Source organism: Lineus longissimus, chromosome 1, assembly GCF_910592395.1.
Source record: "Lineus longissimus chromosome 1, tnLinLong1.2, whole genome shotgun sequence".
NCBI classification, from domain to species: Eukaryota; Metazoa; Nemertea; class Pilidiophora; order Heteronemertea; family Lineidae; genus Lineus; species Lineus longissimus.
In genome coordinates this window covers 11,858,115-11,871,265 of record NC_088308.1, presented here as the reverse complement: position 1 = coordinate 11,871,265, position 13,151 = coordinate 11,858,115, and the positions used below count along the sequence as shown (strand labels likewise).

Here is a 13,151-nt window from a genome sequence, read left to right as displayed (position 1 = left end):
CATACTGTAACCCGGAAAATATTTGCGGCTGGTTATTTTCGCGGATTTGTAAAAAATCAATGAAAAACTTATATTTTGCGCTGATAAATTTTGCGAACACGAGATTGCTCTTCAGTTAACAAGAAAGAAAGATTATATTTCGCGCTGGTTATTTTTGCAGATTACTACCATGCGCAAAATCAGCAAAATTAAACAGCTCGCGAAAATTTCCAGGGTTACAGTAATTACATGTAGCAGAAAATTTTGTTAAAACTGTGGTTGCTTAAATTTTGAGATGATCTATTTATACATGAACACAATATAGGATACGTAAAATAAACTTAGAACATAATGAAACAATATACATATGTAGGTACATTATGACCAAAATTACAAACAATTACAAATATCTAGATTTTGCATCTGGTTATGCATGCGTATGAATTCATAATCATGTACATGTATGTGTTCATACGCATGTGTAACTTAATGGATCATAAGGACGTATTTGCGTCACAGTCCTTAGGAAAACATTAACATAACTTTGTATGTGATGAAATTAGTACAAGAATTAACAGAAATTACAATGTTTATATGCAAGATCATGTTATCTCTCCTGGGATAAAACTTCTGAAATGATCCCTATATCTATGAACATAAAGGATGCATAAAATAAACTTAGAACATAGAAAATAATACCTTCTTAAGAAGTATAAACAAACAATTACAAATGTCTACATTTTGTATCTGGTTAATATGCATGAGTATTAATGCATTCATAATCATACACGTATTTGTCTTATTTATTTGCATTTGTAAGAGTATACATAATGTGGATGTTTTTGCGGCACGGTCTTTAGACAATGTTAGAAGGGTACTGAAAATGAACATTTATGTAACTTAGTATGCAATCAAATCAGTATAAGATTTGTAAGAAATTACAATGTTTCATGATAATAAAAGGCTAAACACAATAGACTTTCAATTAGGAACATTCTGCTTGTATTCAAATTATAACTAAATAAATGCTTTTCGTTTCCAAAACTGAATGAAATTACTGCACAACCCGAAGGGCGCTTTTAGTGCTGGTTTACATATCATGTCAAACTGTGGTGCACCATTTTCTGGGAGGCTTTACCATAGGCCTGGATCATGTGCATTTGAAAATGAATTATGCAGTTTGACGAATTGGGTTCAAAATTTTAGAACAAGTCTGTCCACATTGTATGTTACTGATGGGATAGTTTCTAAATTCAAAATGAATTCCTCAATGTCGTCAGTCGTGACATCATTAGTTATGACTAGTCCCTCTTTCAGCAGAAAGTCAATCATGATCTGGTCTAGACCTGTGACAGCGATTCTTTCCTTGTCCTCTGCCATTAAGAGCAATTTTACCCGAATGTTTTGTGTTAACATTTTGGTTAACTGGCGCATGTCACAATTTCCACACTTTGTGGTGTGGTGGTCGGTTGTTGGCACAACATGTTTACAAGACAAGCATGCCTTTCTCATTGTTACAGAAACTTGCTGAACTGTGGCATTCTTCACTGTTGTGTTGGTGTCATCGAGATGTTGTTCCTCAATTATATCTTGTGATATATCAATCACCGTTATGTCAGTATGAACTTTGATAGCAGTTTCCGGGGTGGTTGTTAATGAGTTTTGGTCGAAATAGTATACGGACAATTCACTGAACTGGTAGGTTTTTTCATTTTCAACCATAGGTATCAACTTTTCCCATAATGTTAACTTGGCACATCCGGTGTCATCTGCAACAAGTATGACTTTTGCATTTAAGCTTTGTCCTCGAACATCTTTGAGGCAGGTGTCTTCAAGTACTTTCACCACCTTCGCTGTGATGTTGAGCTGAAATATAATGACAATTAGTTGTTAGACATGAATGATGCCAAAGTGTCACAGGGTCATTTTGTTGGTAAGAGAAATGTTGTTCTTTATAGTTGTTGTGAGTGGAATGCTTTATTGCCTATCTGATTATAGTACATGTATGTGTGATGCATGATGGCATCTGAATTTATTTCAAGAATACACATACACTGAACATTGTGCAATGTATTCTATAGTGGGAATTAGGAGTCTGAAAGGTTGGTGTTTCATGTTGAAACTGTTGCTCTAAGTGGGAAATGGTTCTTGTCATGTTTAGCACTTCTAGTTTTCCAGTACGTAGATTATGCAGGAGGTGCTCTTCATCTTGATCAAGTACTTCACTATAAGTAGTACTAGCCTACATGTGGTATTGAGAAGTTATTAATTCATATATTGATTGGGTAATACATTAACTCAGCACCTACCCTTTGAGAAATCCTTTGGTTGTTCAGGGAGTTGAGCTTGATAGTGGGTGTGACTTTAACTTTCGGGGCTTTTGGTTTAAAGTTTAGAGGTTGCGTTTCAATAGACATTCTTGTTTGGTAGGTCACTTTTAAGTCATTTACTGAATCGTCTTTAAAACCTTTTGTAAGGGCAGCATCCCTCAGTTTGACTGGGCTTCTGCAAATGAAAGGAAAATGATGTAGACTTTATGTTATTGACATTAGAATGAGATTTGTAAGCACAAGTTAAAGCTATTGAATACTTGCTAACTTCCAAGTATTTGGGAGGTAAGCAATGGAGAATAATTTTTGGAGTTTGCCTGGAGAAATGTCCATAGTCAGGTTGCAAATCTAAAACAGTGGAGATAACATGGTGAATAATCAAATTGTTCCATGTCTATATATTAAGGACACCCTTGGGACTGGCAAATGGTGTCCTTAATTGAGAGGTGTCCTGATCACGGAGGTCAAATTCAATGGAAATGACCAATTTGGGACCAAAAGCAGTGTCCTTTATAGAGAGGTGTCCGCTAAGGGAGGTTCCACTGTATATGCATGCATGAAGAGAAGAATTAGCAAGGCAGTATAGACTTACTTTTGTTGTTCTGCTCTTCGAAATTGGCTGTGCAATTTGGGCTGGAAGCACACAAGGTCCATGTAAGTGTTTTTATTTGTTTGTGCAATGGCTTTGAAATAATCCTTGTTAGCCTTACTTGTCTTCATTGGACTGGTGTTGAATACATAAAGATCTTGGGTAATTTTTGGTTCATCCTCAAATTTTCTTTTGTTCGAATTCGATGCCATGTTGTCGATGAAGATGTCTGAAATCAGAGAAGATAATGTTGCAAGAAAAGGAAAAATCTCATTGTGCTTTAAAGCTTCTTTGTTGTGGTAAGAGTGGTAACCAAGCAGTCACAGGGGCATGAGGTCTATAAAGTAAAAGATAGTTGATTAAAGCTTTAACGTGAAAGAAGAACTGATAAATTCTGATGCCTGAAAAGAAAAGGTCTTGAACATTTTCAATAATTACATGATTTCTGCACTTCCATGTTATCTTGTTCCAGTGAACTGTCGTTTCAACTTTCCTCTGCCACAGACGGCAATGTCTGCTACCAAAATCTTGCGTCCATAAATCCATGAGATTGATAATGTTAATGTCTGTGTATACACCGTTTTGAATCCTGATATCACATGTTTGAATTGATGTCCATCCACCACTCACAAGAATTAAATACTAATGTTTTTGTAGTAGATCGCTTTGAATCCTGATATCGCCATATTGTGAATTGACGTCCATTAGTCTTGTATTCATAAGAATTAAATGTCCAAGTGTTTAACTGAATTTTCTGACACCCTATCCCCCCCCCTTCTATTTTGCCCTTCTGTCCAAGTTGCAGCCCCAGTAGTAATCTTTTTAAGCTGCAGGTGGTGGAAAGCTTTAGTACTGGATAATTTTTCATTTAAAATGTTTATCATGAAAGGTTGGATTTTGTATATTTAAATGAACTTTGTACACTTGGTGGATGGAGGATAAGGAGTATTGTTTCAGTAATTTGATTCTGGTCCACACTGTTTCTTTTTCGGTTCTGCCCCCCTTATTATGGATCTGTTATAATATTTATACATTTTTCTGTTAACATAGAGAGTCAATAATTAGGTCTAAGAATTACATGTACAGTACTCTGTTCTGTTGGAACATGAGTGATCCTGACTGCAGTGACTTTATTTTGAGGCACTCAGTTGAGTTTGTCCACCCATTAAGTGCCTAAAATCAATTGAGGTGGGAAAAAAATTGTCTACCTGACATCAACAACTGAGCACCTAAAACATGTAATACCAGGTGAGCTACAAGCCCCTGGGAGAAATGAGTCCACCTAAACAATTTCAGGTGAGCAAAAAAACACTCGCCTGATTTTTTTAAATGCAGTCACTGTTGACCTATCCCAGTTTGGTCCACCTCCCCTCATCCTCCCAGTCCACCTTCCTCTTCTGAATTATTTTTTTCTTGTAATGATTATATTACTATTGACTATTTGGAAGGCCTATTAGTACTATTTTATGGTCTGACCATGTTGATTCTATTGTTGATGTAATAAGATTGGTTCGATTGTAAAAGACCATGTCAATCTGTGAATCATAATCAGTTGTAATTTCGTTGATGAATTGTTCACATTCTAATATTTTAGATACTTTTTGTAAATGTGATTTATTTTTGCCATTCCAAATGTCGAAGTTGAAATCACCAACCACAAGTAAAGGTTTTGTAAGATCTATTTCTGATGCAATTGTTTGAAGCTTTGCACACAATTCTGTAAGTGAACACGAAGGCGACTTGTACAAGCAGATGATTTGGAGGAAGAGCATGGATTTTGACAAAGAAATGCAGGTGGCTTCGAAGTTTGGAGTTGATACATGTTGAACTGTACAGAACTGAGAAAGAGGAGCCGATATATATATAGCCAAACCATGTGGTGGTCTTCTTGCAGTAGTTGTATTAAGTTGATCATTTCGAAACAGATGAAAGTTTGGGATGTCAAAGGAATCATTGGTGTCTGTGGCAACAAGACGAGATTCTGCTATAAGTAGTATGTCTGCCGCCATCATATGGTGATCAGCAGATATATCATTCATATGAAGATTTAAGGATCTTGTATTGTGGAATATTAATTTCAGATAGTCTTGTTCAAGTACTGTTGGTATGGTGTAATTGAAGTTCAAGTGAGATTTGTTTCTAAGTCTATCCATTTCTTCAGTAACAACCGAGTCAGTACCTATTTTGTCTTCTTGTAAATTCAAAATGAATAAGCCATTGATATTTGTAACTCTGCTCAATGCAACATAGTGTACGTGGTTGATTTTTCTATGTGAAGTCATGTCGACAACGACTTCTTTTAGGGAATAACCTTGTGCTTTCCAGATAGTTTTTGAGGCTCCAATTGTTAATGGAAACTGAGTCCTTGTAACCGGTGTGAAACTCTTGCCACGGTAAAATGTGCGTTTTACTGCGAAAATGGGAGTCCAGTCTTTAGGGGTATCAGTTGAAAAGAATGATTTGTAAGTAGATCGTATAGTTTTTCCAACTTCTGGATCTTGAAACAATACCCAAAGAATTGCAGGTCGCTCAAAATTATTCATATATTGGATTCTTTTCATTTCACACATGGTTCCATTAGTCAACCCATCACTTATATTTACATTACATGTGATCATGTAAGGCAGGCCAACTGCTACAGAGAGTTCATTCACTAGGCCAGCTGTTACAGAAGGGTCATCAGGAATACGTTCAATAATGGTTTGTTTGACTTGATCACTAAAATCACTTATTACTGTGTCAACGGGTTTGACAATGATTTTTTCAGACGATATGTGATCAAAGACAAATTGGTTGTGTGTTGATACATTAGCTCTTGTACAGTACAAGTGTAATGCATTTTTAGGATAATTAGGATCATCTTTGGAAATTACTCTCGAGTTTAATGTTTCAATGTCATCTTTTGTGTGTTTGCCTTCTCTTAAACGATTGAGCAGTTGTGCAAAATCCATGTCATCTTTTTGGCGCATAATTTCGGTTAGTTCAAACATCTCGAAATGGCATTCATTTTCATTTTCAGCCTTATTAGAATAGGTCTGGTTTGATTCATTATCATTATTAGTATCGAATTGTTCACCAGTCCACAAATTGGTTGCTAAATTTCTATAATCAACCTTTTCTCTTTTGGCTGGATCTGAGAAAATCCACTTGTCCATAACTGGTTGTAGTTGGTACAGATCTCCGAAAGTAATGACATGAATGCCACCAAATGGCTCTTTATTACCTTTTAGTTCTTGTAATCGAAGAGATAGAAATTGGAACATATTGCGTCCGACCATACTAATTTCATCAATGATGAGAACAGAGAGATTTCTGTAGTATGTTATGTATTTTTCACTTAGATTATTTGGTAATTTAGTGTACTTTAAGCCTTGGTTTGGTAAAATATGGAAAGCTGTGTGCAGGGTGGTGCCACGAATATTGTATGCCGCTGTTCCAGTTGGAGCAGTTAGTAGAATACGACAATGTTCAGGGTCATCACCTGCATTCGTAGACAAACAACGGAGTAGACTTTGATGAATAGCTTTAATAGTAACACTTTTGCCTACACCAGCACCACCTGTGACAAATAAGTGTAATGGCTTAGACATGTTAGATGACGTTTTGATATGTTTCAACACATGTTTGAAGATGTCACGCTGTTTCGTATTTAAATCTCTCACCAGTTGGTGGTATTCTTCGTCAGATATTCTACCTGGTAGTTTATCAAAATGGTGTGATCCTTTTTGAGGATGGAGTCCAATGTCAACCCCTATGTCATAGGTTCTTATTTGCTCACTGTTTGCAGGATTGAAGAAAGCTAATTCTGGACAATCATGAACTGTTTGATCAGCATCTTCAGCTTCTGTGTGCATGTTGCCTGGGGCAATGCCATCAAACGATTGTGATTCAGTTTCAGCTCTTTTTGCAGCTTCATCAAGGATGTCAGCCATGTGTTCATATTGCTTTCTTTTGATATCGATTATGGATTTCTTGGCATTATAATGGGCATAATGTGTACTATGGCCACCAAGTAAATCTGATGTTTCATTTCTCCATGGCAAGAAAAGAAGAATTCTTTCTCGGTAACAGTTTTCAGGATCAGTGTTTACATTGTATCGCACATATCTAATGACTTTTGGGTTCTTTTTCAATTTATAGACTACACCACTGTTTGTAGTGAAGTTTACTTCATTTTCATCATTATCAGCTTGCATATTTTCAGTGTCAAGGTTTAAAATAAAGTCTTCATTAACATCGTCTAAATTATCTTTGAATGGGTCATTATTTTGTTTCGGATAAGTGATATTGAGTTTTGAAGCATAATCTGCTAAACACCAACTTTCCAACTGTTTTGGTCGAGTACTATATCTTGATATTATATTACCGACTTTGATATCAGTTGAATTTGGAGGAAGTTTTTCTAATTCAGCAGTACTCTTGATTAAAAAAGTACGATCATCAGGTGGTGCTGTTGGAAGGAATATAACATCACGTGTTGCTTTAGTTAGGGGTAACTGCATCACCAGATAAGCAGATTCTTGAGCTGATATTTCACATGCATTCAGAAATTTGTTTCCAATTTGTCGAACTTGCTGGCGTAAATTGTCGTTTCCATTTCTTGCTTCTGTACAAGCATTGTGTAATAAATAACTCATACCACGAGCTGATTTGCTGACATAGGATACAATATATGTTGCACAAGCAAATGCATCCAAAACAAACTGGATATCATGATTGGCTTTCCAAACATTTACCAATGATTTCATGTAGGCATTTACTCGGATTTCTGATGGCTCTCGTTTCAAAAAGACTTTAGGTCCACTGATTGATGTCCTGAGAGCAGAATAATATTCATCTTCAGATAATTCTAATTTATCTAGAAATTCATTGAAGGATATATCTGAACCATCTCCCATTGCGTTTAATTCAGCAGTTATTTTGGTGTAATTTGCTTTGTGTTTAGCAATGTCCTCTGGTTCTATTTCAAATGGGCGCAAGATTTTTGTGGCAGGCATTGGTGGCAGAGGAAAGTTGAAACGACAAATTGCTTTCCCGTTTTTTCGACATGTCATACTGTGCTTATGTAGTTGGAGTTGAATGAAGGCCAAGTCAGATGTATGAGAAAGTGAACATGTTACGTATTGGTCTATAAATTTGACTAGATCTTCATCAGAGTCTATATCAAATTGCGGTGCATTTGCAATCCACATTAGCATATGAATGTGTGGGCTTCCTCTTTGTTGCATTTCTACACGGTAGAAGTAATCTGTTACTTTGCCAATGGGATTATGAGGACTTAACAATACAGTGTGAAGAAAAGTATGGATTCTATGATCAAAGAATCTCACACAAGTAACAGGATCTGATTTAATCAAGTCGCATTTTTTGGTCCAATTGAAATCAAGTATTTCATCATCTGAATAGGTTTTGTTATCCAACAAATTCCCCAGAGTACGAAGAAGGTCGATCCATCTTGTTTCAGCAGCAGATAGTGAAATAAACCAAGTGGGCAAACCCAATTGTCTTATCATTGCAAAGAGTTCCTTTTTTTTAGCTTCAAAATATGGTGGTGAACTTCTTATAGTTCTGAAGATTCGGTATCCTTCATCTAATCTGGTAATTTCATTTACAACAGTAGCATTCAGTAAATCACTAGCGTGATATGTTTTACCTTGTGTTTTACATCGTCGCATAGCCAGCTGAACTTTATCTGAAATTTGTTTGATTTGCAGTTTTTTCATTTTGTAGAAAAGATTTGGCACTGATTTAGCCACTCTTCTATCTGCAGCTCTCAGTTCCCATTTACATATGTCACTATAATGAACAGGAACTCTACGTTCTTCATTATCTGGGCGTCTCTGGCCAATAAATATAGATGGAAAGCAGAGATATTCAGAATCTTTATCTTGGAACAGGCCAAGTGGTCTCTGATTTTCACCTGGTGCAAATGAATATACATAAGAGTTAGATATTTCAGGTTCATCTAGTAAAGTATCAAGATTGCCTGGCGTATCGTCCTGAATTTCTTCAAAATGATCATCAGGATTAAATTGTTCGGCTTCTTCGAATTCTTTTACAAGAGTGTCAACACTACTCGCATTGTTTGGATTATTAATATTTGCCTCGCAAATGGGAGTTTCCTCTTCCACAAGTTCAGCAGGGAAACTTTGAAGCCACCCATCATTCACTGTCAAATTGGCATTCTTATATAATTCACTATTGTTCATCAAATAATACAGGGCGCTTATGATAACAGCAGGACGTACATTCTGTGTAATCACTGCATGCGTATAGGATAGCTTTCGTTTCAATTTTATCGGAATTGTGCATGTTTTATCAAGTGTTCTTGGAAGTGAATTGACTGTATTTTCAACATCTGTAGGTACATTGACTACAGATCCTTTCATAGATAATTGTGAGCCTCTTGGTAACTGCCGTATTTGCATAAATGGTATTCTCAAAGCAATCAAACGCTCTTCAAGTTGGTATAAATCAAGTAATTCAGGTGGTGTTGCTGGAAATTTCATTCCATTGGCAACAGCCAGTTTTGGGACTTTACCAGATTTTAAAGAATCTACACATGTATTACAAAGCCATCGTTTGCCATCCACAGATGTTTTTTCTGTCAAAAGACTTTTAACAAAATCAGAGTCAAAAAGCTTAGGCCAGGATTCAGAGGACTTTACCGAATGCCTAAACCACGTTTGGTGACAGCAGGTGCAGATATAAATAGGACCCTCGGCAGTTAAGTTAAGAAATAAATCAATATTTTCTTTTAATGTTACACCGTATTTCTTCTTTTGATATGAAGACATTTCACTGCTCAATTCAGTTATATTGCATGTAGGACAAGTTGGTAGGGTTTGGTCTGTTTGTTTATTACATTTCTTTTCCATGTACCTGGTCCGTTTTTGTAAACTTTCTGTTTTTCTGTAAGAAGGATCTCCACGCTTTCTCTTTTTTCGAAGCATCTCTCTCTCATTTTCATGAACTTTTTTAGATTGATCAAGTCGTGCCTTTTGCTTCAATATTTTCTCAATGTTTTGAACATGCATTCTTTTAGGTCCATCGCGCCTAGCTCTTTGCTTTAATCTTTTCTCAAGTTCTTGAACATGTTTTCTTTTACAATCATCTTGTTTGGCTTTCTGCTTTGATCTTTTTTCTATTATTTTAACATTTTGTTTTTTCAAATCATTTTGCCTGGCTCTGTGCTTTGATCTTTTTTCAATTTCTTGAACTTTCTCTCTTTTTGAAACATCTAGTCTGGCTTTTTGCTTTGATTTTTTTTCAATTTCTTGGACTTTCTGTCTTTTTGAATCATCTAGTCTGGCTTTTTGCTTTGATCTTTTTTCAATTTCTTGAACATTCTGTCTTTTTGAATCATTTAGTCTGGCTTTCTGCTTTGATGTCTTTTCAATTTGTAAAATTTTTTTTCGTGTAGTTTCATCAAATCTCGCTTTTTTTTAAAACTGCTTTTGTTGTTCTTGCTCATTTTTGCGAAATGTTTCCATGCTTCTTCTGCACTGCATGTACAATTTTTTATCATGTTTTCGTTTTTCTTGTTTAGACTGATCATTAAAGTAATTGTCCATTAATTTATTTGTTGCCGATTCTGATGTTGGTAACTTTTCAATGTTGCGTTTGAATGTTCTTTTTGAGACAATCTGTATTTTGAAAAATGTTGCTTCGAATATGCTTAAATCATTAAAATTAGCAATGTGCTGTTTTAAATAGGCACCTAATTGTTCTAAATCTGTAAATGAAAGTAAAACTGAAAATCCATCCGGTGATGGCTTACCAAATTTATCTCTACTATGTGAATCAAATAAATAATATCTCTCATCAACACAAACAACAGCAAGGGCTTGAGATGCCACTACCACAATAGCACCATATTCTGATGACATGTTGGCAAGGAATTGTTCTGCTGAGAAAGCTTCGGAATTTGCACCAGAATTAAATGAATAATTGTATGACACACCAACAGGTTGTATTCTGAAATGTTCATTAAAACATGAATGGTAAGCAGGTAGTTCATCAACAGCCAAGTAATTTAAGGATGGTTTGGTCAACTTGATTTCCCTGTACCAAGAATCTCCTTCATTTAAAATATCATCAAGATCTTGTGATTGCCAATGTGCTGGTGAAATAATGAGAGAATATAAAAGAGAAGATGCAGCATTTGTAACACACTGTCTGCCCAAGGAAATGTCAGAGTATCGTTCATGGCCTTGGTGATATGAACCTTGGACAACTTTTCTTAAAAGATAACCCTCAGAGTGATCAACTGGGCCAGGATTTGTTTCAACATCATTACTCAATTTCAGAACATTGGATGTGTACACTTCATATCCCAAAGCAAGAACACACAATAATACTAATGACAATTTAAAGACTTTATGTTTGTTATGCCACAACGACGTTACGCAATTACTTTTCATGGATGGATGAGGTGACAGACTTGTTCGACTATCGTCAGTACCGGTATCCATTTCATAACAAATGTTGTGGTTTTTCTTGGTTTTATAATTAGTGACTATTCTTGCAAACCATTTCGACTCTGATTCAGTTTCTTGATTTAATTCCTTGATATTATTGATGTTATTTAGCTGCTGATTTTTTTGAAAGATCTTCTTTGTATTCTGCATATGGATCATAACCAGCCAGAGTGAGTTGAAATACCACATAGATCTAAAGTCATCTTCATCTCCCTTTGTTATCCATGATATTTCAGAACGATCAAGTTGCCACAAATTGTAAGCATAATAACAACCACAATGATTTCTGTGAAATGAGGGACTGGTTCTCAATGCTTTTGAAGCGAACTGGCCGATAGCAGATCGATATTGTGCAAGATCAATACCCATCTTAACAGATTTTAAATTGTCTTTAAATTTTAATTATGTAATTTATGTAATTCTTTTTAAAACGTTGTCTTTTGATTTCAATTTGGTTATTTCACAATTTGTAATTTCTGTTAATGCTCGTTTCAATTTGCAGTGTTCATTAGTATAGCAGTTTTTGAAGATTTTGTGGCTTTGTTTTGGTGGTTTTTGTGGATTTTGTGGTTTTGATAATATATTGAGATTTTGGAAGCAACGAGTGTAATACGCCTCGTGCTTTGCTGTTCTTGTAAGCTGGCCCAATGTGAGTGTAGTGTAGCTCACACTTGGAAGCAGTGAGTGTAATACGCCTCACGCTTTCCTCCGTCACGGCTGGAAGTTGTAAGTGCAATTTGCCTTACAGCTCTCGAAGACAAGATTTCAATTCTGCTTGGCAATCAATCCTGCAAGTAAAAGACAGAATAAACCAAAGTTTGGGCCATTGTGCCCGCCGGATCGAACAGCTGGAGGTCTGAAAGCAATTGCCAAAACCACAAACACCATAGAGCAATGTGTCTTAAATATCTAGTAAGTTTAATGTGACCTTGATAACTACTTATAAAATGTCAAAGTATGAGGTCTCATCACATAGACTAGGCCAACTTTTTTAAACATGTACTGTAGGTAGCCCAGATGCTCGAGTATAGAGCAGCTCCATGTCCTAAATATTCAAAGTAGACTTAAAGACAACATCACAGAGGATTGCATCCGAAACACCCACATAGATTTGATTATAAGGTAAGACAGCAAGGCACCCAAATATTCAGTCGCACTGTCTTATTTCTGTAATGCATGTAACCAATATACATGATATAGGAGGGTGTCCTATGTATCAAGGTAAATAATAAATATAGGAGGGTGTCCTCTAAGGTAAAACTTTTTAAACCACACCACCACCATGACCATGACCATGGAACAGGGTGTCTTATGCAGGCGTACCTGATAACAAGATACCACAAGTTACCCTGAAAATCTAGTTGCTCTTGACAATGAGGTCTGTCACTAGTGTCAGAGCAGGGTGTCCTAAATATTTAGGTGGACTTGACAGTGAGGTTTGACAGAGCATGGTGTCCTAAATATCTAGGTGGTTTTGACTATGAGGTCTGACAGAGCAGGGTGTCCAAAATATTTTGGTGGTCTTGAAATTACTGTCTGACAAAGCATTGTGTCTTTTATTTAGGTGGTTTTGAATGAGGTGTGACAAAGCACCACTGTCCTAAATATGTAGGCGGCTTTAATAATGAGGTACCATGGACACAGGTGTACTTGATTACAAGGTACCATATAGCAGGGCACCTTAAATATGCTGGTCTACTTGATCACAAAAAAAAACATTTTCAGCAGGGTATCCTAAATATGAATGTGTACTTGATTACACAGTACCATAAG

General features: G+C 36.1%; 1 protein-coding gene across 6 annotated transcripts in view; it reads right to left on the bottom strand.

The window, feature by feature from the left end:
• Window positions 1-461: 461 nt before the first annotated feature.
• Window positions 462-13,151, bottom strand: part of LOC135488255 (uncharacterized) — a 45,910-nt gene continuing 33,220 nt past the window's right edge. For 5 of the 6 annotated variants that reach the window (XM_064772791.1, XM_064772823.1, XM_064772799.1 and 2 more), the window contains 3 exons: window positions 2,902-3,127; window positions 2,289-2,484; window positions 462-1,845 (listed from right to left, as the gene is read on the bottom strand). The gene's annotated coding sequence lies outside the window, so the exon portion shown is untranslated. The remainder of the gene's footprint in view (window positions 1,846-2,288; window positions 2,485-2,901; window positions 3,128-13,151) is intronic. The other variant, XM_064772831.1, reaches the window with a different exon arrangement.